Source organism: Leucopleurus acutus, assembly GCF_964270905.1.
Source record: "Leucopleurus acutus genome assembly, chromosome: 11".
NCBI classification, from domain to species: Eukaryota; Metazoa; Chordata; class Mammalia; order Artiodactyla; family Delphinidae; genus Leucopleurus; species Leucopleurus acutus.
This window is the reverse complement of record NC_139152.1, coordinates 62,299,963-62,323,600: the sequence shown is the minus strand read 5'-3', so window position 1 is coordinate 62,323,600 and position 23,638 is coordinate 62,299,963. Positions and strand designations below refer to the sequence as shown.

General features: G+C 39.4%; 1 pseudogene across 1 annotated transcript in view; it reads right to left on the bottom strand.

Moving 5' to 3' along the window:
* LOC309968949 overlaps positions 1–23,638 on the bottom strand; it is a 54,020-nt pseudogene that overhangs the window by 19,847 nt on the left and 10,535 nt on the right. The window contains exon 4 of the transcript in view: positions 21,092–21,768. The product of the transcript in view is annotated as an uncharacterized misc_RNA (transcript). The remainder of the gene's footprint in view (positions 1–21,091; positions 21,769–23,638) is intronic.

Here is a 23,638-nt window from a genome sequence, read left to right as displayed (position 1 = left end):
AACTAATTGAACTTGAGTAAATCTTTGTGCCTCAATTTTTCCATCTCTGAAATGGGGATATAATTGGTTCTTACCATTTAGAGTTAAGGACTCAATGAGATACTAAAGAGATACTAAAGGAGGTTCTCAAGGCTGAAGAGGGATAACATGAGTAACTTAGATCACCAGGAAAGAGAAGAAAGAAAGAAACAAAGAAAGAAAGAAAGAAAGAAAGAAAGAAAGAAAGAAAGAAAGAAAGGAAGGAAGGAAGGAAGGAAGGAAGGAAGGAAGGGGAAAGAAAGAAAGGGAAAGGAAGGAAGGAAGGGAGGAAGGGAGGGAAAGAGAGAGAAAGAGGGAGGGAGGAAGGAAAGAAAGAAAAAGGAAGGAAGGAAGAGAGAGAAAGAAAGAGAGAAAGAAAGAAAGAGAAAGAAAGGGAGAGGGAAAGAAAAAGAGAGAAAGAGGGAGAAGGGAGGGAGGGAAGAAGGAAGGAAGGAAAGAAAGAAGGAAGAAAATAGTTTTCATGTGTTATTTCAGATTATCAAGGGATATACTAGATAAAAGAAGTTATCTGTTGGGAAATGGTAATCAGGATCGGGGGGAATAGACAAAGGACTGCCCTTTTTCATATAGGCTTAATCATACTATTGGACTATTTCAATCTGCATGCATGTATTATATTGATAAAAATTTAAACATTTAATTTGAAAAAACTATACGGCAGACCCATCACATTAAGGGGGAAAAAGTTTTAAAAACTGGTATGACAGAATAATACTTATTTTAAAAAGTTCTACGCAAATAGTTTTTACTATTGTAATCAAGAAAATACTTTAAAAAATAAAGATCACTGATATGTTGGTTCTACATTGTGCACTTAAGTATTTGAAATTATTTCAATAATTAGTTCTTAAAAGCAACAATGAAAATAAATTTAAGAGCATGGATAGTAGGATTTCCCTGGTAGTCCAGTGGTTATTAATCTGCCTTCTAATGCAGGGGACACAGGGTTGATCCCTGGTCAGGGAACTAGGATCTCACATGCTGTGGGACAACTAAGCCCATGCGCCCCCAACTACTGAGCACACGGGCCACAACTAGACAGCCTGTGTTCCACAACTACAGAGCCCACCAGCTCTGGAGCCCGTGAGCCACAACTAGAGAGAAGCCCGCACCACAGCAGAGGATCCCGCATGCCACAACGAAGATCCTGCGTGCCGCAACTAAGACCCAATGCAGCCAAAAATAAAATTAATTAATTTTTTTAAAAAAAGAGCACAAGTAGTTATATTATGCTAGTTCAAATAGAAATGTCTGGGGACCACTGGGATGTAAATAATATGAGTAAGGTACCTATGTAAAATGCAGGGAACTCTGGATTTGGAGTTTAAAAAAAAACTAGATTGGAGTTCTGGCTCTGCCCCCTGCTAACTCGGTAATGTTGGTTAAGTTCTTCAACATCAATGAGCCTTGGCTTCCCCCTGTAAAAAGGGGGAAATAACTGAACTCACAGGATTATTGTTGAGATGAAGTGAAATAATATATGAAAGCCCTATAAACAGCTATATGAATATGTATACATGAATAGGTATATATTTTTAAACTTTTTAAATATTAGGTTTTAAAACAAAAAAGGTAACTATAGACAACCTATTAAAAGAAAAATTATAAGGGAGCATTTTAAATGTTTTTTAGAAAGTATACTTTAACATAAGGTGTAGTTGTAGATAAATTATTACCATCCCTAGCTGCTGGCTAGTACCCTAGCACGCTTGTAACAGTCTTGTGTTTTTTAGCTTACAGTTTTAAAAATCTGATAATAAAAGTAACACATGCTTATTAATATATATCCTCAAATGTATCTTCCAAAACATAACTTTTAATGGCCACAAAACATTCCATTAAGCAGCTGCACAGTAATTTAACATCTTCTTATGGTTAAGACAGGTTGTTTCCAACTTTGCAGTATCGTAATTAGCCTGGGTTCAATATGCTTCTACATAAATTGCTCAATATGCTCCTGAGTCATAACTGCCTATTTACTCATCTGTTTTCCCCAGTGGACAATAAGCTTTGTGAGAGACTATTCCTTTTTTGCCACTCTTACTTAGTGCCTAGTATTTCACCTGGCACATAGTATCTTACATATATAAACATGTGTTGTGGGAATAAACAAAAGAATTAATTAATGAATACTGGTATTTCCCCACAGAACTCAAGGGGTATTGCAGGGGAGCCCAACAAAATGAGGTAACTGGTATGAAAGTCCTTTGCGTGTTTTGAACTTTAGCATCTTTTAATCTCCTTCCTTTTACTGTTTTTATTGTTACCATAAACGAGCGCAATAAGAAAGAGATGTTTGAGAGGCAGGTGTGGGCACTGGTGGGGCCTGGTATGGGAGAGAGGGGTGTGACACACCTCTTCCTCTCCTAGACGTTGGCAAGCAGGCTCTAGTTAATTCTGCCTTGGCAAGGACAAAGCTTTCATCATAACGGAAACTTCTGATGGCAGGGCAGTTATGTAGCTGTTTCAAAGCAGGAAGAAAAAGAAAAAGGAATGACTGTGGGGGAGGGGAAGTTATGGGAGGAAAACATTTTTTCTCGTTTTCTACCTAGAGTATGAGTTAGAAACACATAAAGGGGAGTTTATGGAAAGAAATACAGAATGCAGCATTGACTACCTCTGGATACTTAAGTTCTATGCTTGAGGCCAACAAAAATGTGTAATTGCTAAAACCTGGATATAGTGTGCTGTCCCAGAGTAGCACATTGAAACCACTCTAGAGGTTAGACGGCCTTAGAGGCAGTGTGTATATTACAGGAGGAGTGCTATACGAGGGTAATTTCTGGTCTGAAAGGGCACAAAGGAACATTTTGGGTGATGGAAATAGTTCCTACCTATCTTGTTTGGAGTGGTGATTACATGGGTGTATACAGTTTTACTGAACAATTCAAACTTAAATAACAAGAGTTTTTCTGGGACTTCCCTGGTGGCACAGTGGTTTAGAATCCACCCGCCAATGCAAGGGACATGGGTTCGATCCCTGGTCTGGGAGATCCCACATGCTGCAGAGCAACTAAGCCCGTGTGCCACAACTACTGAGCCTGTGCTCTAGAGCCCACGAGCTGCAACTACTGAGCCCTGGTGCCACAACTGCTGAAGCCCGTGCACCTAGAGCCCTTGCTCTGCAACAAGAGAAGCCACCACAATGAGAAGCCCATGCACCGCCGCATTGAAGAGTAGCCCCCGCTCGCCACAACTACAGAAAGCCCACGGGCAGCAGCGAAGACTCAACATGGCCAAAAATAAATAAATAAATAGATAAATTTATATTAAAAAATTGCAAAGTAGCAAGTATACATAATTTTTTTTAAAAAGAGTTATTCTGGTTGCAAAAATAACATGTATTCATTGCATAAATTTTAGAAAATACAGATAAGCACAAAGAAGGAAATAAAAATTACCCAGACTTTTACTGCCCAGAGATAATCACCCTTAACATCCAGATCATTGTTATCTGGTTTTCCATTATCCCACCGTCCCAGTTATGAGGTTACCGGAGAAAGCAATAGTTATTATGATATGGACATAATCAGCCAATGACCTGGCTGCCTATAAAATTTCATCCTCACCCAAACATCCTCAGCTTTACACTAGCTTCCATCCCAACCCATCCTGTCAAAGAGCTTGTCAGGCAGCTCTTCTCTGAATATTGGATGTAGACATCCACAAATGTAATGGAAATCAAAAGTGGACTGTGAATTTTTTAAAAACAAGGTATGTTTCATAAAGTCAGTGAACATAATGTTGGAAAACTGCTGGGTCACATAAAAGCCATGGAAAAGGGAGACATTAGACCTGATATGCATGTACTGAGAGAAAATAAGCAGGAATGCTGATAAGCACTTCAAAAGAGAATGATTTGATTATCAAAGACTAAAAGAAGCCTTTGGAAAATAATGAAGCCTTCAAATTATTTTGGTTACAAAAGTTATGATAGTACCACAAAAGTCAGACATAAAGTGGGGAAGAAGGCTGTATCATACTGTCACACAATTTTTGTCCAAAAGACAAGCCAAAATATCAACATTTTAGAAGTTAATTCCCAATCAAACATATAAAAAACTATTTCCTGTAACACAGCTGCTGAAATATTAATGTGCATAGGAATCACCTGAAAGTCTTGTTAAACTGCAGGTTATGATTCAGTTAGATTGGAGGAGGGGGCCCAGATTCTGCATTTCTAACGAGCTCCCACAAGTGCTGATACGGTTAGTCTCTGGACCTTACTTTGAACACCAAGACTGTAAAACTGTGATTTAAGTAGATTCACTTTAAGTGGCCTTTATCCAATACTCATTAGCTTTGAGCGTTAAGAAAGGCTTCCTTATCCTTCCAACTATTTCTAATTTAACTGTTCTAGATACATACGATACACAGTTCTCAAATTATAAACAAAATCACCTGAACAGCTTGTTTAACCATAGATTGTTGCCACACCCAGAGCTTCTCTCTTGGTGAATCTGGGGTGGGGTCTGAAAATTTGCCTTTCTAACTAGTTCCGGGTGATGCTAACGCTGGTGGTCCTGGGATCATACTCTGAACCACTGGCTTAGAATGATTGCAAATAACTTCTAGGGGGTTGCTTAGAATACCTGAATTACACATTGTGTTACACTTGCAAAACAAACAGGACAATAGAAATTGTATGGATCATATGAACAAGCCCCAAACATGTGACTGTCTGAATGTTCCTGGTATTTACTGAACTCAGTCATCCAGCTCATTGCCCAAGGGTTCAACTTGACTTTGTGTGTGTAGGTCAGTGGTCACCAACTGTTTTGACTCCAAAATTATTTTTATTATTAATGATTTTCTATCATTTTGTATAATATTAATTATATTTCTAGAGAGAGCAATGAGACTACCTATGATAGATCTGCTTAGATTATCAATTGCTTTATCTCACTTCAGCTCACAAAGGATTACAAGTAGTGGCCCTGGCATCATCTTATTAATTGATTGTGCTTGCATTATTAGAATATGCAAAATATGCACACGTATCTATCAGTATAAACGGCTCAACGCACACAGTTTCTTTGTATGGATCCTTTCAGGCAACCCTCTTATTTTGAGAGGATTACTTAGTTAAAATCAGATAATACAACCTGTAAATCGACTTCCTGCATTTGTAACCTGCAATACAACATGTTAGGCAAAAAAGGAACAAACAATTTAAGGCTTCACTACAAATCCCTTTCTTCTGAGGAACTCCCATTCAGGATACTACAAACCTTTAATCACTACTCTTAGTATTGTTATGCTGCAGACAATGTAGTCACCTAACTGCATTTTCATCCAGCACGCAGGTTTGCTATTGGTCCAGAGTGATATCATAGGACAGTGTCAGATGCCCCAGGAGGAAATAGAGTAGTGGTTAAGCCCTCTGGCTCTAAAGCCAAATCCTGGCTCTACCACCTACCATACACTGTGGACTCGAGCAAGTGACTAGATCACTCTGTGCCTCAGTTTTCTCATCGATAAAATGGGAGTAGTAGTAATAGAATATATTTCACAGTGTCATTGCAAAACTCAAATAAGTTAATATGGGTAAAGTATTTAGAGCAGTTCCTGGCACAAATTAAGAATGCAGTAAGCATTAGCTATTTTATTATGTCCTAAACACTGAACTGGAAGTCAGAACACCTGGCTTCAAGCTCTAGCTTCTGTCACTGATTACTTTTATGACTTTAGACAAGCCATTTAACCTTTCTGAGCTTCATCTGCAGAATGGATCTTGCAATCACTGCCTTGCTAAACTGACAGAGTTGTGGTCTCAAATAAAATAGTACATGTAAAGGTGCTTCAAAAAACTGTAAAGCAGTATGCAAACATAAGAACCCTTCTTTATAATTTGATTTTTCTTATACCTTAATACATATTATCTGAAATGTTTTATACTAAAGAAATATGATCAAAGCAGGAATGTATTCTCAGTGAATATTTTCTTTTCCTTTTATAGCCACTCTTTTAGCAATTTACTTAAAATATTTTCTGAAATATAAAATGAAACTCACTAGAACACAATTTCTGGAGTATTCTTTTCTCCACTAAAAAAAAAAAAAGAAAAAGTGAAACATCTGGCCATCTTCCTAGTCTTCCAGCACTATGGTGTGGTATAAAAAGTGTGGGCTTTGTGCAACCCAATCGAAAAACGGGCAGAAGACCTTAATAGACATTTCTCCAAAGAAGATATACAGATGGCCAGTAGGCACATGGAAAGATGCTCAACATCACTAATGATTAGAGAAATGCAAATCAAAACTACAATGAGGTACCACCTCACACTGGTCAGAATGGCCATCATTAAAAAGTCTACAAGGGGCTTCCCTGGTGGCGCAGTGGTTGAGAGTCTGCCTGTCGATGCAGGGGACATGGGTTCGTGCCCCAGTCCAGGAAGATCCTAAATGCCGTGAAGTGGCTAGGCCCGTAAGCCATGGCCGCTGAACCTGCGTGTCCGGAGCCTGTGCTCCGCAACGGGAGAGGCCACAACAGTGAGAGGCCCGCATACGGCAAAAAAAAAAAAAAAAAAAAAAAAAAGTCTACAAATAACAAATGCTGGAGAGGATGTGGAGAAAAGGGAACCCTCCTATGCTGTTGGTGGGAATGTAAGCTGGTACAGCCACTATGGAAAGCAGTATGGAGGTTCTTCAGAAAACTAAAAATAGAATTACCATATGATCCAGCAATCCCACTCCTGGGCATATATCCAGACAAAACTATAATTCAAAAAGATACATGCACCCCTATGTTCATAGCAGCACTATTCACAACAGCCAAAACATGGTAACAACTTAAATGTCCATGAACAGATAAATGGATAAAGAAGATGTGGTACATATATACAATGGAATACTACTCAGCCATAAAAAAGAACGAATTAATGCCATTTGCAGTAACATGGATGCAACTAGAGATTATCATACTAAGTGAAGTAAGTCAGAAAGAGAAAAACAAATATCATATGATATCACTTATATGTGGAATCTAAAATATGGCACAGGACTTCCCTGGTGGTGCAGTGGTTAAGAATCCACCTGCCAATGCAGGGGACACGGGTTTGATCCCTGGTCCGGGAAGATCCCACATGCCACAGGGCAACTAAGCCCATGTGCCACAACTACTGAGCCTGTGCTCTAGAGCCTGTGAACCACAACTACTGAGCCGGCATGCTACAACTACTGAAGCTTGTGTGGCTAGAGCCTATGCTCCACAACAAGAGAAGCCACTGAAATGAGAAACCCATGTGCTGCAATGAAGAGTAGCCCCTGCTCGCTGCAACTACAGAAAGCCCACACACAGCAACAAAGACCCAATGCAGCCAAAAATAAATAAATAGAATAAAATAAATAAAATAAATAAAATAAAATATAGCACAAGTGCACCTATCTACAAAACAGAAACAGACTCACAGACATAGAGAACAGATTTGCCAAGGAGGGAGGGCAGGACTGGGAGTGTGGGATTAGCAATTGTAAACTATTATATACAGAATGGATAAACAACAAGGTCCTACTGTAGAGCACAGGGAACTGTATTCAATATCCTGTGATAAACCATAATGGAAAAGAATATAAAAAAGAATGTCTCTACGTGTATAACTGAGTCACTTTACTGTACAGCAGAGACTGGCACAACTTTGTAAATCAACTCTACTTTAATTTAAAAAATTAAATTAAAAAAAAGTGTAGGCTTTGTGAACAGAAGACCAACATAAGTCCCACAGGAGCTGTGTAACCTTGCACAAGTCACTTAAGTGCTCTAAGCTTCCATTTTATCACGGAGATAATGGTGGTTACCCAGCCCACCTCCCTGGGAAGGACCTGGAGGGTAATGAAATACAAATGCTCACAGATGCCATGGATTAGAGATAACACCAGGTAACATCAGTTATACATCTAGCCTAGAAATTGGTGATTTTTTTCTTTTTTTTTTTTGTAAAAGACCAAATAGTAAATATTTTAGGCTTTGCAGGTCACAAGCCTCTGTCACAACTACCCAACTCTGCCACTGTTGAATGAAAGCAACCATAAACAATATATAAACAAATGGGTGTGGATGCGTTTTAATGAAACTTTATTTATGGACACTGAAGTTTGATTTTCACATAAATTTTACATGACATGCAATCTTCTTTTGATTTTTTTCAAACCATTAAATTTACCATTCTTAGCACAAAAACAAGCAGTGAGCTAAAACTGTCCTGCGGGCCATAGTTTGCCAACCCCTGGTCTAGCACAATGCTTAGCATGTAGCAGGTAATAGTAGGTAACATTAGGCATATACAGTTGCTTTATAAACTAAAAATCATTAGATATAATCTATTGGCAACTTTGCTTGTTCTCACGCCTTAAGGACCTTCACCTCTTGTCCTATCATCACATCTGTGCTCTCTCAGGACCTAAGGATATAATTCATCTGGAATTGTGGACCTGGCATTATCTAAAGCATTGATTTGAACTCTAAGTCTTTTATGTATGCCTAATTTTAATTCCTTGTTTTCAATAAAATGTTAAGAATCTTTTTCTAAGTAAAAAAAAATAATACTCATTCTAAAATTTTCATTAAATAGAAAAGTAGGAATAATGAGGAGGACCTCTCATAGTCATACCATCCAATCAGTTCCTGCTTAGTTATGTTTTCCACCTCCTCCCTTGAGGGCCATTTTCTTTTTTTACATCTTTATTGGAGTATAATTGCTTTTCAATGGTGTGTTAGTTTCTGCTTTATAACAAAGTGAATCAGTTATACGTATACATACGTTCCCATATCTCTTCCCTCTTGAGTCTCCCTCCCTCCCACCCTCCCTATCCCACCCCTCTAGGTGGTCACAAAGCACCGAGCTGATCTCCCTGTGCTATGTGGCTGCTTCCCACTAGCTATCTACCTTACATTTGGTAGTGTATATATCTCTGTGCCTCTCTCTCGCTTTATCACAGCTTACCCTTCCCCCTCCCCATATCCTCAAGTCCATTCTCTAGTAGGTCTGTGTCTTTTTTCCTGTCTTACCCCTAGGTTCTTCATTTTCTTTATTAAAAAAAAGAAGAAGAAGAAGTAAAGCAACAGTTAAGTAGTTATACTTTCTCTGGCATCTGTCAGCATTACATCATTTTCTTACTCCAAACATAATGTTGTTGTTTTGGTTTTTTTTTTTTTTTGCGGTACGTGGGCCTCTCACTGTTGTGGCCTCTCCCGTTGTGGAGCACAGGCTCCGGACGTGCAGGCTCAGCGGCCATGGCTCACGGGCCCAGCCACTCCGCAGCATGTGGGATCCTCCTGGACCGGGGCAAGAACCCGCGTCTCCTGCATCGGCAGGCGGACTCAACCACTGCTCCACCAGGGAAGCCCAATGTTGTTGTTTTTTTAACTGAATTGTTTTTGTTATCCTCCACTTCAGCTGGTTCTGGGCTTTCTCCTTCCTGAGTCTTTTCCTTCATATGCGTGGTGGTTGTGCATACCTCTTTCTATCATCAGCATATATCTCAACAGAGCCCGTTCTTTCCAGACACACGTGTTTTGTTTTTTTTTCCTTCCTCATCAGCTTTATATGTGATTGTAATTTCTTGTAACCTATGTTTCCCTAGGCACACCAACCTATGGATCAAACGAAACCATATTAACAATAATAAACAGTATTTTTTCTGATTTCACCCTACCTCTCTATTGTGGGACTTCTAGCTAGTCTCAAAGTATCATCCAATTGCCTTTAGGAAGCTCATAGGTGGTAGGACACATGCACCCATAAACAAGTCATGTCAGTTACCACCTGTGTCTGCCATGATTCTCTCCTACCCTGGCCCCCTTTGGTGATACCTGCTGCCAAAGCCTCTGCTTCCCATGAAGTTACTTGATAGTGCCCAACCACTGCCACAGCGGCAGGTGATATCCACGCTAGGGGTATTGTTTTCCAAAGCTACAAACAATTAAAATCTCTCCCGCTCTTAAGACTGGTTCCCACTGTTGCAGAGTGATGAGGCCTCTGTTGTTACCACAACCGTCAGGGCTGGTCTCCACTGCAGGCTTATTGAATGTTAAAGTTGGGGGGCGGGACAGTTTTTAGAGTCCTTAAATCACTGAGGCCAGGCTGCACCAGAGCAGGATCAAGGCTTTTCTCCTTTGTGTGTTAGCATCAACAGATGAGCCACAGAATAGGTTTGTCTTGTGATCCTAGTACCTTACATAATTTATTGAAACAGATCTTTCATTTCTTGTATTCCCCTCTCCCTAGGACTCTAACATGGCTTTATAGAGGCTGGGCCAGAAGCTAAATCAGAGAGACAGACACCATGCTGTACTGATTTTCCCGCCCATCTGGCCAGTTTTTGGTCCAAACTTAAGAGTCCTACTTTCTCTTCCTTTAGAATGATTTCTTTCTCAGGAGACTCCTTTTCTCCTCGTGCACAATAATGGAGGACTTGGGGCCTGATACTACACACGTAAGCATGTCTGAATGCCAGTGGTTATCAAAATTTAGATTCAAGCCAGAATTCTCCATTCCATCAGAATTCCACCCCTCAGGCATTCTCATTCTTCTTAATCTGTTGTCCATTTTAAATGATGTTGGTCATAAAATCATAGTTATCTTTACTCTGGGCTTTTAGAAATCTGCTTTTCTGAAATCTCCCATATGCTTTGTAGTAGACATCTGTTGTTTTTGCAAGTCTCCTCAAGAACACTGCTCCATCAATTCTGCCTTCACTCTCCTACATCATCGGTCTCCTCTCTCCACTGGATCATTCTATCAACATATAAATTTCTCTCCTAAAAAAAAAAAAAAACCTCGATATCTTCTTCTAGCTACTACCCCATTCCTCCGCTCCTTCTTATTGCAAAACACATAGAAATAAACTGCGTTGTTGTTTTTAATATTTGTAGTCTCCAAATTCCTTTCTTCTCATCCTCTCTTGAACAGACCCCAATAGGGTTTTTTCACCTTTACACCATTTAAACTACTTATGTCAAGGCCTCCATGTAGTTAAATCCAAAGGTCAATCCTTATTTTCACTTAACCTCCCTTCATTTGACAGTGATCTCTTTCTCCTTGAAGCATTTTATTCCCTTTGCTTCCAGGATATCTCATTCTCTTAGATTGCCTCTTATCTAGACTGGCTGCTTCTCAGCCTCAGTCTCCTTTGCTGATTCCTTATCATTACCCTGACATCTAAACATTGAAGTAGCACCTGATTCTTGGAACTCTTATCTTCATACTCTCTCTCCTTAAGTGGTCTCATCCAGTCTCATGGTGTTAAATACCATCTATATACTAATAACTCTGCAGCCAGGGACTCTCACTTGAATCCCACGCTCATAGGTTAACTGCCTATCAACATCTCCACTTTGAATCATGAAAGTATCTCAAATTTAATATGTCTACAATGGAACTCCTGTTCTCCTACAAACCTATTGCTCCCACAGTTTTCTGCATTTCAGTTAATGGTAATTCCAGCCTTCCGATCATTCTAGTCAAAAATCTCAGTTATCCTTGATACTTTCTCTCACATCTCCCCCCCACCCCAGTTCACTGCCATCAAAATATTTCCAGCATCTGACCTCTTTAAACCAGGTCCACTGTTATCATTTTGTTCTAAACCACTAATACCTCTAATCTGGATTATTGCACTAATCTCTTACCTAATCTCCAGCTCTCTCCCTTTGATCAACACTTTTAAATGTCAACTAGATCATGTCACTACCCTGCTCAAGCTCTCCAGTGGCTTCGTAACTCAGAGTAAAATCAGAGTCAATAGCCTACGAGATGTTTTACAATCTTTGACCTCATCTACTCTCCCCTGGCTCACTGTGCCAGGTACAAACCCACATGTACCCCTCTCTACGCAGATATCCACAGAGCTCATTCCCTCATCTGCTTTGGCTCAAATGAGGCCTTCTCTGATAATCCTACATAAAACTGCAGCACCCTTTCTCCCCAGCAATCTCTATTCCGCTTCCCTGATATTTTCCTTCACAGCACATATAACCACCTGAAATATGACATAGTTTATTAATGTAGCTGTTTATTGTTTCTCTTCCTCACCCCAACTGGAATGCAAGGTCCAACAGAGCAAGAATTTTTGTCTATATTATTCACTGGAATATATACCTGGAATCTAAAATAGGCATACACATATTAGGCACTCAGTAAATAGTTGTTGAATAAATGAATGAATCCCAAGAACCTCTAATTCTTAGAGTGGACCCTTAAGTTTCCTTCATGGAACTGTTCCTTTTCAGTCTATTTGTGCTGACTTTACCTCCTCAGTTTCAGACGTAGTATATTCCTGGTATATACCTATTCCCAGCCCCTGTACAGGTCACATAATTGGTTTAGGAATGGGCCCATAACACAAGCCTGTCTAATGATTCTCAAATTGACTTCTTGGAAACTATTGGGGAAGAGATGCTCTCTTTCTAATGAGGTTGCTAGCCTTGTAGGACATAAGCTCAGAGCTATTAGAGGTCATCTTGCCACTATGAGAGGTGACCCTGTCTTGAGAATGAAGTCAGCACACAGGAAAGCAATTAATACCAAAAGAGAAATACTGGTTCCTGATGACTTCATTTGAAAACCTGCATCCAGCTGTGCCTGAGTCAATTTCAGTTGGATTCCTGTCACTTACAACTAAAAGAATACTAATAAATTCAAACTCTACTCTCAGTGTCCGACTCTAATATGACACTACTTTTCTTTGATATTCTTGTAGCTTTTACATACTTCACTAACCAGTTTTTCCTTATTAGTAATAAGTAATTAACTTATTAGAGTATAAGTTCCCCTAATTGCTTCCTCAGTCTTCTGAGGAATAAAATTATCATGGAGGTAAGTAAAGAATTTTTCAAATTCTCTGATTTTGGTAAAATGGAACCTTGGAATAGTTTCAGTTCGTCCTCTGTAACTAGCCTCTGTACCAGTTTTATAGCTAGAATTTAAAAAGAACCATCTAGAACATCTGTCTGGTTAGGTGGCATGCAGCATACACCTGTAAAAATATCACTTGCCGTTTCCCGTTTTTATACCAAACAAAATTATTTTCATTATTTCTATCCTTGGGTTTCTTGATCTCCTTATAGGTGAACTTTATATTTATGAAGTCAGGAGACATTTATTAAATCCAAACTCCATGCCTGGTACTTTTCTAGGTGCTAGAATGTAATGGTAAATTTTATTTTGATATCTAGCATTATCTTGTCACATGGTAGGTGTTCAGTAGACCTCTGTTAAGTTAGTAAATAAGTGGATACATTGATAAGTAGAACTACTTGAATATTCATTGGATCTATTACCTTCCTGTTGATATATGTTAGTCCACTCTAACAAGTCTTGGCACTGATGATAATAATGACTTCAATTTACAAAGTAGTAAATGAAAATATATGTAATATCTTCTTTATATTATCACTATTCCAGTCAGTAATCTTTAGGTGGATAGGAACAAAGACTGATTCAAGTTAAATTAAAGGGGCTTATTGTAAACAACAATGAAAAGGTTGTCCTATCAATTCAAAAATACCCATATGTAATTGCTATAATAGGAAGTACCAGAGAGGAGTTCTGGATTTGAGACATTTGTGGGGACCTCAACAGGAGGAATTTATGAATTTGACTCTTTTGCATTATTGTTCATTATCATGACTCAGTGGTATTCCACATGCCTCTCCTTTTTCTTGTACTCTGGTCAATTGGCCACTCTTGGTTTAAGCAGCCCATAGCCAGAGTCACAAAAGCATGGCATTAAATGGCAATTGGCACTCAGTTGTAGGAAAGACTATTGACAGTGGTGAAGACTGGGGTTAATTTAAGCCTCATTTAAAGGGGAGTAACAATTATTGCCATTTGGGCATATGGATCTATTCTTACCACAATATCTGACTTTTCACAAGAAGTTGGAAATCCTGAGTAAAATTTCTTAATTTTTGAAAGATGGCAAGGAAGGAAGGAAGGAAGGAAGGAAGGAAGGGAGAGAGGGAGGGAGGGAGGGAGGGAGGGAGGGAGGGAGAGAAAGAGAGAGAGAGAGAAAGAAAGAGAAAGGAAGAAAGAATACCGCATGGGCAAACCCTGTGCAGGCTTGTGCAAAAAAAAGAGGTAACAGCAGGACTAACTGCTTTTCCTTAGAAATGCCTCCTACCTACATGGTTGGCCCTTGGCTAGCATCTGGGAACTTGAATTTGGTTCCCAGCATTCTCAGAACTGAAAAGAAGGACTCACTGGGCTAAACTGTTTGTACAAACAATATGGCTTATGCCGAGCACCTGCTTTCATTCTGGGAGTCTGGAATTTTGGTATGTGCCTGGCAGAGGCTGCCTACATGACCTGTCCTCCAAAAACCCTTGGGCACCGAGTCTCCAAGGAGCTTCTTGGTTGGCAGCATTTCACGTGTGTTGTCATCACTTATTGCTGGGGCAGTTGAGCATGTCCTGTATGACTCCATGGGAGAGGACCCTTCAAAGCTTGTGTCTGGTTTACCTGGACTTTGCCCCATGTGATTTTTTTTTTTCTTTTTTAGGCTGCATTCTGTCTTCGCTTGCACGCGGGTTTTATCTAGTTACTGAGAGCAGGGGCTACTCTTTGTTGCAGTGCGCGGGCTTCTCATTGTGGTGGCTTCTCTTGTTGCAGAGCACAGGCTCTAGGCACACGGGCTTCGGTAGTTGTGACACACAGGCTTCAGTAGTTGGGGCTTGCGGGCTCTAGAGCGCAGGCTCAGTAATTGTGGTGCACGGGCTTAGTTGCTCCGTGGCATGTGGGACCTTCCCAGATCAGGACTCGAACCCGTGTCCCCTGTGTTGGCAGGGGGAGTCTTAACCACTGTGCCACCAGGGAAGCCCATCCCATATGATTTTTCCTTTGCTGATTTGGCTGTGTATCGTTTACCATAAAAAGTCATAGCCATGAGTATGACTATATGCTTAGTCCTATAATTCCTCCTAGTGAATCCTCCTGGGGGTGGTCTTGAGGACCCCCAATACAAGGCCAAACAAAACATCTTTAAGCCAAATCCAGCCTACAGGGTATTACTTTTCAACCTCTAATCTAAGGATGGTCATGGGCAGTACAGCTATCACCCCAAAACAGAGCATTTTTGCATGCTTTATGTCATTTAATCCTTACAACACTATGAAATAAACATTTTTTTCCGTTGCAGAGCACAGGCTCCGGACGCGCAGGCTCCGGACGCGCAGGCTCAGCGGCCATGGCTCACGGGCCCAGCCACTCCACAGCATGTGGGATCTTCCCGTACCGGGGCACGAACCCATGTCCCCTGCATCGGCAGGCGGACTCTCAACTGCTGCGCCACCAGGGAAGCCTGGAATAAACATTTTTATAACCCCAATTTATACATGAGGAAACTGAGACTCAGTTGTTTTTTTTTTTATACAGCAGGTCCTTATTAGTCATCAATTTTAAACACATTAGTGTGTACATGTCAATCCCAATCGCCCAATTCAGCACACCACCATCCCCAGCCCCCCGTGGTTTTCCACCCTTGGTGTCAATTCGTTACTTCTCTACATCTGTGGCTCAACTTCTGCCCTGCAAACAGGTTCATCCGTACCATTTTTCTAGGTTCCACATACATGTGTTAATATACAATATTTGTTTTTCTCTTTCTGTCTTACTTCACTCTGTATGACAGTTTCTAGATCCATCCACACCTCAACAAATGACCCAATTTCATTCCTTTTTATGGCTGAGTAATATTCCATTGTATATATGTACCACATATTCTTTATCCATTCATCTGTCGATGGGCATTTAGGTTGCTTCCATGACCTGGCTATTGTAAATAGTGCTAAAATAAACATTGGGGTGCATGTTTCTTTTTGAATTATGGCTTTCTCTGGGTATATGCCCAGTAGTGGCATTGCTGGATCATATGGTAATTCTATTTTTAGTTTTTTAAGGAAACTCCATGCTGTTCTCCATAGTGGCTGTATCAATTTACATTCCCACCAACAGTGCAAGAGGGTTCCCTTTTCTCCAAACCCTCTCCAGCATTTGTTGTTTGTAGATTTTCTGATGATGCCCATTCTAACTGGTGTGAGGTGATACCTCATTATAGTTTTGATTTGCATTTCTCTAATAATTAGTGATGTTGAGCAGCTTTTCATGTGCTTCTTGGTCATCTGTATGTCTTCTTCAGAGAAATGTCTATTTAGGTCTTCTGTCCATTTTTGGATTGGGTTGTTTGTTTCTTTAATATTGAGCTGCATGAGCTGTTTATATATTTTGGAGATTAATCCTTTGTCCGTTGATTCGTTTGCAAATATTTTCTCCCATTCTGAGGGTTGGCTTTTCGTCTTGTTTACGGTTTCCTTTGCTATGCAAAGGCTTTGAAGTTTCATTAGGTCCCATTTGTTTATTTTTGTTTTTACTTCCAGTACTCTAGGAGGTGGGTCAGAAAAGATCTTGCTGTGATTTATGTCAAAGACTGTTCTTCCTATGTTTTCCTCTAAGAGTTTTATAGTGTCCACTCTTACATTTAGGTCTCTAATCCATTTTCAGTTTATTTTTGTGTATGGTGTTAGGGAGTGTTCTAATCTTATTCTTTTACATGTAGCTGTCCAGTTTTCCCAGCACCACTTATTGAAGAAACTGTCTTTTTTCCATTGTATATCCTTGCCTTCTTTGTCATACATTAGTTGACCATAGGTGCGTGGGTCTATCTCTGGGCTTTCTGTCCTGTTACATTGATCTATATTTCTGTTTTTGTGCCAGTACCATACTGCCTTGATTACTGCAGCTTTGTAGTATAGTCTGAAGTCAGGGAGTCTGAATCCTCCAGCTGTTTTTTTCCCTCAAGACGTCTTTGGCTATTCCAGGTCTTTTGTGTCTCCATATAAATTTTAAGATTTTTTTGTTCTAGTTCTGTAAAAAATGCCATTGGTAATTTGATAGGGATTGCATTGAATCTGTAGATTGCTTTGGGTAGTATAATCATTTTCACAATATTGATTCTTCCAATCCAAGAACATGGTATATCTCTCCATCTGTTGGTATCATCTTTAATTTCTTTCATCAGTGTCTTATAGCTTTCTGCATACAGGTCTTTTGTCTCCCTAGGTAGGTTTATTCCTAGGTATTTTATTCTTTTAGTTGCAATGTTGAATGGGAGTGTTTCCTTAATTTCTCTTTCAGATTTTGCATCATTAGTGTATAGGAATGCAAGAGATTTCTGTGCATTAATTTTGTATCCTGCTACTTTACCAAATTCATTCATTAGCTCTACTAGTTTTCTGGTGGCATTTTTAGGATTCTCTATGTATAGTATCATGTCATCTGCAAACAGTGACAGTTTTACTTCTTCTTTTCCAATTTGGATTCCTTTTATTTCTTTTTCTTCTCTGATTGACATGGCTAGGACTTCCAAGACTATGTTGAATAATAGTGGTGAGAGTAGACATCCTTGTCTTGTTCCTGATCTTAGAAGAAATGCCTTCTGCTTTTCACCATTGAGAATGATGTTTGCCGTGGCTTTGTCGTATATGGCCTTTCTTATGTTGAGGTAGGTTCCCTGTATGCCCACTTTCTGGAGAGTTTTTATTATAAATCGGTGTTGAATTTTGTCGAAAGCTTTTTCTGCATCTATTGAGATGATCATATGGTTTTTCTTCTTCAATTTGTTAATGTGGTGTATCACACTGATTGATTTGTGTATCTTGAAGAATCCTTGCATCCCTGGGATAAATCACACTTGATCATGGTGTATGATCCTTTTAATGTGTTGTTGGATTCTGTTTGCTAGTATTTTGTTGAGGATTTTTGCATCTATATTCATCAGTGATATTGGTCTGTAATTTTCTTTTTTTGTGTTATCTTTGTCTGGTTTTGGTATCAGGGTGATGGTGGCCTCATAGAATGAGTGTGGGAGTGTTCCTTCCTCTGCAATTTTTTGGAAGAGTCTGAGAAGTATGGGTGTTAGCGCTTCTCTAAATGTTTCATAGAAGTCACCTGTGAAGTCATCCGGTCCTGGACTTTTGTTCGTTGGAAGATTTTTAATTACAGTTTTAATTTCATTACTTGTGGTTGGTCTGTTCATATTTTCTATTTCTTCCTGGTTCAGTCTTGGAAGGTTATACCTTTCTAAGAATTTGTCCATTTCTTCCAGGTTGTCCATTTTATTGGCATAAAGTTGCTTGTAGTGGTCTATTACGATCCTTTGTATTTCTGTGGTGTCTGTTGTAACCTCTCCGTTTTCATTTCTAATTTTATTGATTTGAGTCATCTCTCTCTTTTTCTTGATGAGTCTGGCTAATGGTTTATCAATTTTGTTTGTCTCCTCAAAGAACCAGCTTTTAGTTTTATTGATCTTGGCTTTTGTTTTCTTTGTTTCTATTTCATTTATTTCTGCTGTGATCTTTATGATTTCTTTCCTTCTGCTAACTTTGGTTTTTGTTTGTTCTTCTTTCTCTAGTTCCTTTAGGTGTAAAGTTAGATTGTTTATTTGAGATATTTCTTGTTTCTTGAAGTAGGCTTGTATAGCTATAAACTTCCCTCTTAGAATTGCTTTTGCTGCATCCTATAGGTTTTGGATTGTCGTGTTTTCATTGTCATTTGTCTCTAGGTATTTTTTGATTTCCTCTTTGATTTCTTCAGTGATCTCTTGGTTATTTAGTAATGTATTGTTTAGCCTCCATGTGTTTGTGTTTTTTTCCCTGTAATTCATTTCTAATCTCATAGCATTGTGGTCAGAAAAGATGCTTGATATGATTTCAATTTTCTTAAATTTACTGAGGCTTGATTTGTGACCCAACATGTGATCTATCCTGGACAATATTCCGTTCGCACTTGAGAAGAAAGTGTAATCTGCTGTTTTTGGATGGAATGTCCTATAAATATCAATTAAATCTATCTGGTCTATTGTGTCATTTAAAGCTTCTGTTTCCTTATTAATTTTCTGTTTGGATGATCTGTCCATTGGTGTAAGTGAGGTGTTAAAGTCCCCCACTCTTATTGTGTTACTGCCGATTTCCTCTTTTATAGCTGTTAGTAGTTGTCTTATGTATTGAGGTGCTACTATGTTGGGTGCATATATATTTATAGTTGTTATATCTTCTTCTTGGACTGATCCCTTGATCATTGTGTATGTCCTTCCTTGTCTCTTGTAACCTTCTTTATTTTAAAGTCTATTCTATCTGATATGAGTATAGCTACTCCAGCTTTCTTTTGATTTCCATTTGCATGGAATATCTTTTTCCATCCCTTCATTTTCAGTCTGTACGTGTCCCTAGGTCTGAAGTGGGTCTCTTGTAGACAGCACATATATGGGTCTTGTTTTTGTATCCATTCAGGAAACCTGTGTCTTTTGGTTAGAGCATTTAAGCCATTCACGTTTAAGGTAATTATCAATATGTATGTTCCTATGACCATTTTCTTAATTGTTTTGGGTTTGTTTGTGTAGGTCCTTTTCTTCTCTTGTGTTTCCCACTTAGAGCAGTTCCTTTAGCATTTGTTGTAGAGCTGGTTTGGTGGTGCTGAATTCTCTTAGCTTTTGCTTGTCTGTAAAGCTTTTGATTTCTCCATCGAATCTGAATGAGATCCTTGCTGGGTAGAGTAATCTTGGTTGTAGGTTCTTCATTTTCATCACTTTAAGTATATCATTTTTATCATTATATACTTAAGTGTATCACTCCCTTCTGGCTTGTAGAGTTTCTGCTGAGAAATCAGCTGTTAACCTTATGGGAGTTCCCTTGTGTGTTATTTGTCATTTTTCCCTTGCTGCTTTCAATAATTTTTCTTTGTCTTTAATTTTTGCCAATTTGATTACTATGTGTCTCGGCGTGTTTCTCCTTGGGTTTATCTGGTATGGGACTCACTGCGCTTCCTGGATTTGGGTGGCTATTTCCTTTCCCATGTTAGGGAAGTTTTCGACTCTAATCTCTTCAAATATTTTCTCTGGTCCTTTCTCTCTCTCTTCTCCTTCTGGGACCCCTATTATGTGAATGTTGTTGTGTTTAATGTTTTCCCAGAGGTCTCTTAGGCTGTCTTCATTTCTTTTCCTTCTTTTTTCTTTATTCTGTTCCGCAGCCGTGAATTCTACCATTCTGTCTTCCAGGTCACTTATCCGTTCTTCTGCCTCAGTTATTCTGCTATTGATTCCTTCTAGTGTAGTTTTCATTTCAGTTATTGTATTGTTCATCTCTGTTTGTTTGTTCTTTAATTCTTGTAGGTCTTTGTTAAACATTTCTTGCATCTTCTCGATCTTTGCCTCCATTCTTTTCCCGAGGTCCTGGATCATCTTCACTATCATTATTCTGAATTCTTTTTCTGGAAGGTTGCCTATCTCCACTTCTTTTAGTTGTTTTTCTTTGGTTTTATCTTGTTCCTTCATCTGGTACTTATCCCTCTGCCTTTTCATCTTGTCTATCTTTCTGTGAATGTGGTTTCTGTTCCACAGGCTGCAGGACTGTAGTTCTTCTTGCTTCTGCTCTCTGCCTTCTCAGGCATCACTTTTATATCCATTTTACAGGGAGGAAACCAAGGCACAAAAAGGTTCAGTACAACTTTTAGTTGTACTTCAAGCAATGAACAGTTTAGAGAGATAAGACGTATTCAGATATAAACAACCAGTCACACTCTTTCCCCATACATTCTCCCAAAGACTGCCTTTATTCTGAATATTTATTTCTGCCTTTTGTTTCAGTTGGCATCCAAGCTACTCTATTGCCACCTGTTGACCAGCAGAGGGAACCCTCTGACTCAGTACCTTCCCTATAATCTTATTCTCCTTCTAGGAGTCCTATGTCAGTGGAATTCTGTCCTACATTCCATTTTTTCCAATTTTAAAAAAAAATTTATTTGCCTGCACTGGGTCTTAGTTGTGGCTTGTGGGATCTAGTTCCCTGACCAGGGATCAAACCCAGGCCCCCTGCATTGAGAGTGCAGAGTCTCAGCCACTGGACCACCAGGAAAGTCCCTTCCTAGTTTTAAAATGTCCATTTTATTCTATATAACACTTAAAGCTGTCATTTACATCTGAGGAAGAGACGGTTATGAGATTGATCTATGTAAGTAAAACACTTACTCTAAGAAATGTTGTCCATACATTGTAAAATTTCAAACCTTTGATTCTATACACTGAATGGGTTTCTTTGCTACAGAGAATCCACGTGGAATGAGGAATGGAGATGGGTAAAAAGTTTTCTTGAAGGAAAAAATGATGACACTCTGTATACATTTAGCTTTCTGCGTCTTCTGACGTCACTCTCTTCTCCTGCATTGTCTGATGTCCATAGTGTTAGGTTGTCTCTCAGCTACTGCATGATAAGGATATTTCTGTATGAGTCTTCAGTCAGTGCATCAAGTTCTATGATGGCTTCATCAAAAGTCGTTTTAGCCAGTGTGTAGGCAAGCTCTGGGTTATTTAGGATCTCAGAGTAAAGTATAGAAAAGCTCAGAGCCAGTCCAAGGTGGATTGGGCGTGTAGATTGCATCTCTTTCATGTTTATATCTAATACCTTTTGGTAAGCTCCTTGGGAATTGTCTATAGTTTGTTTTTGATCATCAACTTAAGCAAGAGAGGTACTGGAAGTCGTCTCCATTTTCAGATAAAAGACTACTTTCTGGATTAGCTGCACTGGCTATTATGTACTTCTCCAACAATCTCAGGTCAGTGGTGCAGATGGATCTCAGTTCAGACTCTACTTTTTCCCGATAGTTCTTAATCAGCTTCAATTTCTTGTCAGAGGTGTTGGTTTTCTGCTCAAAGCTCAAGATGACTCTCCAGGTGGACCTGGGGCCTCAAGGATGTTCATGTAGACCTCCCAGAGTAGGTTACATTCTCATTGGTTAGCTCTAGTGGGTCTTCATCTTTCTTTTCAGTCAGAGCTGTGGTTTCGTCAGAGTAACCAAAGTTTCAGCTGGGTGTCCAGAGGTCTCACACGCATCCATCCACTGCACACAAAGAGAGTAACAGCTGTGCTATTGCTCATACCAGTTGCCAAAGTGGTAACCCTGATGGGGCTGGAACTCTGATTTTACTCTTTGCCTTTACCAGTAAGAATTATTTTGTTGAGCCCTGTCAAAACCTGCAAAACTCTCCGTCCAGTCATTAGACAAGAATAAACTACAAGATAGGTTAACTTTGAGACTTCCGTGATCCTAATTCCCTAAGGACACCAAGTGAGACAGAAAGGATGGCACAGCTGTCAGTTGCTCTGAGCTTGGGTCTTCAATGTTTTCCCTCTACTACCCTCCAAGTAGTTTCTAAGAAGAAAAAATAATAATAAATTTCTCCTTTATTCAAGCTTTCCTCCTCCTGTCTCATTATTTTTGGCAATGGCAGAGCTGAAGTACCCTGGTCCCACAATTTCATCGGTGTCCCCCTCCCCAATTCTTTGATGTTGACCTTTGACATTCCCTCAGTCTGACTGATATACAGTGCTTTGCAAAATCAGCTTTACGGTTTCTCTTCTAACCAGTCTGCAGCCTCTAATTTACCCTAAATAGAATTTCTGGACATGCCATTACCTCCTGGAGACTTTTAGCAGGGAATGACTCAAAGCAGGAAGTCTGCTATCTTTTCTGAACCCCACTCATCCTTTGAAGCCCTCATTCCCCTAAACTGGGTAGGATTAGAGGTGCCTCAGTCTCATCTCCATAGTTTGCATTTGTCCAGGAGCAACAGAACCTGGCTTCTCGGCTAGCTTACTTCTAGTGATGCTCTTTGTGGATAAAGTTCTTTACAGTTTGTATATGAGGTTAGGGTCTTTCTTAGTCTCAGTGTAGATAGAGTCTCCCTCTCTAACTAGCTTCTTTCAGTTCCTTTTAGAGGGTATAGGAATGGGAAGAACATTTTTTAAAGTATGCTTTTATTGCAACCTCCTTTACTCTTTAATTTTACAAAATGAAGAAATTGAGGGCTGGAGAGGTAAAATGACCTGGTTAGATTCACATAGCCAGACAGTAGAGAGAAGAAGACTGAACCCAGGGCTCCTGAGCCACAGACTAATGCCTATTTTTCCTGTTTTGTTGAAAAACAATATTCCAACAGTTTTTAAAACACTGCCTTTTCATTTAAAAATATTTGCTATTTCAACTACATTATGAATTCAGTTAGTGGCCTCCCCTCAGAAGTGAATTATTATTTAAATCAAGTTTTCTATGGGAAAATGCATTTCTAAATCTAAATATTTAATTTCCTTATTGTCTTAGTCAATTTGGGCAGTTAAAATACCATAGACTAGGTGGCTTAAACAACAGACATTTATTTTTCACAGTTCTAGAGGCTGGGAAGTTCAAGATCAAGGTGCTGGCAGATTTGGTATCTAGAAAGGTCCCTCTTCTTGATTTTCAGATGGTTGCCTTCTTGTTGTATCCTCATATGGGGAGGCTAGTAACTCTCTGACCTCTTCGTATAAGGGCACTAATCCCATCATGAGAATCCCACCTCATTACCTCATCTAAACCTAATTACCTCCCAAAGGCCCCATCTCCAATGCCATCACATTGGGGATTAGGGCTTCAACATATGGATTTTGGAGGGAACACAAACATTCAGTCAACAGCACTTATAAATCTTTGAGACAGCATGTAATACCTTGTAAAGATTTGAAGACACTAGATGAATATTGTAAAATTCTTAGGTGGAAACGAAGCAATTCCAGGCCT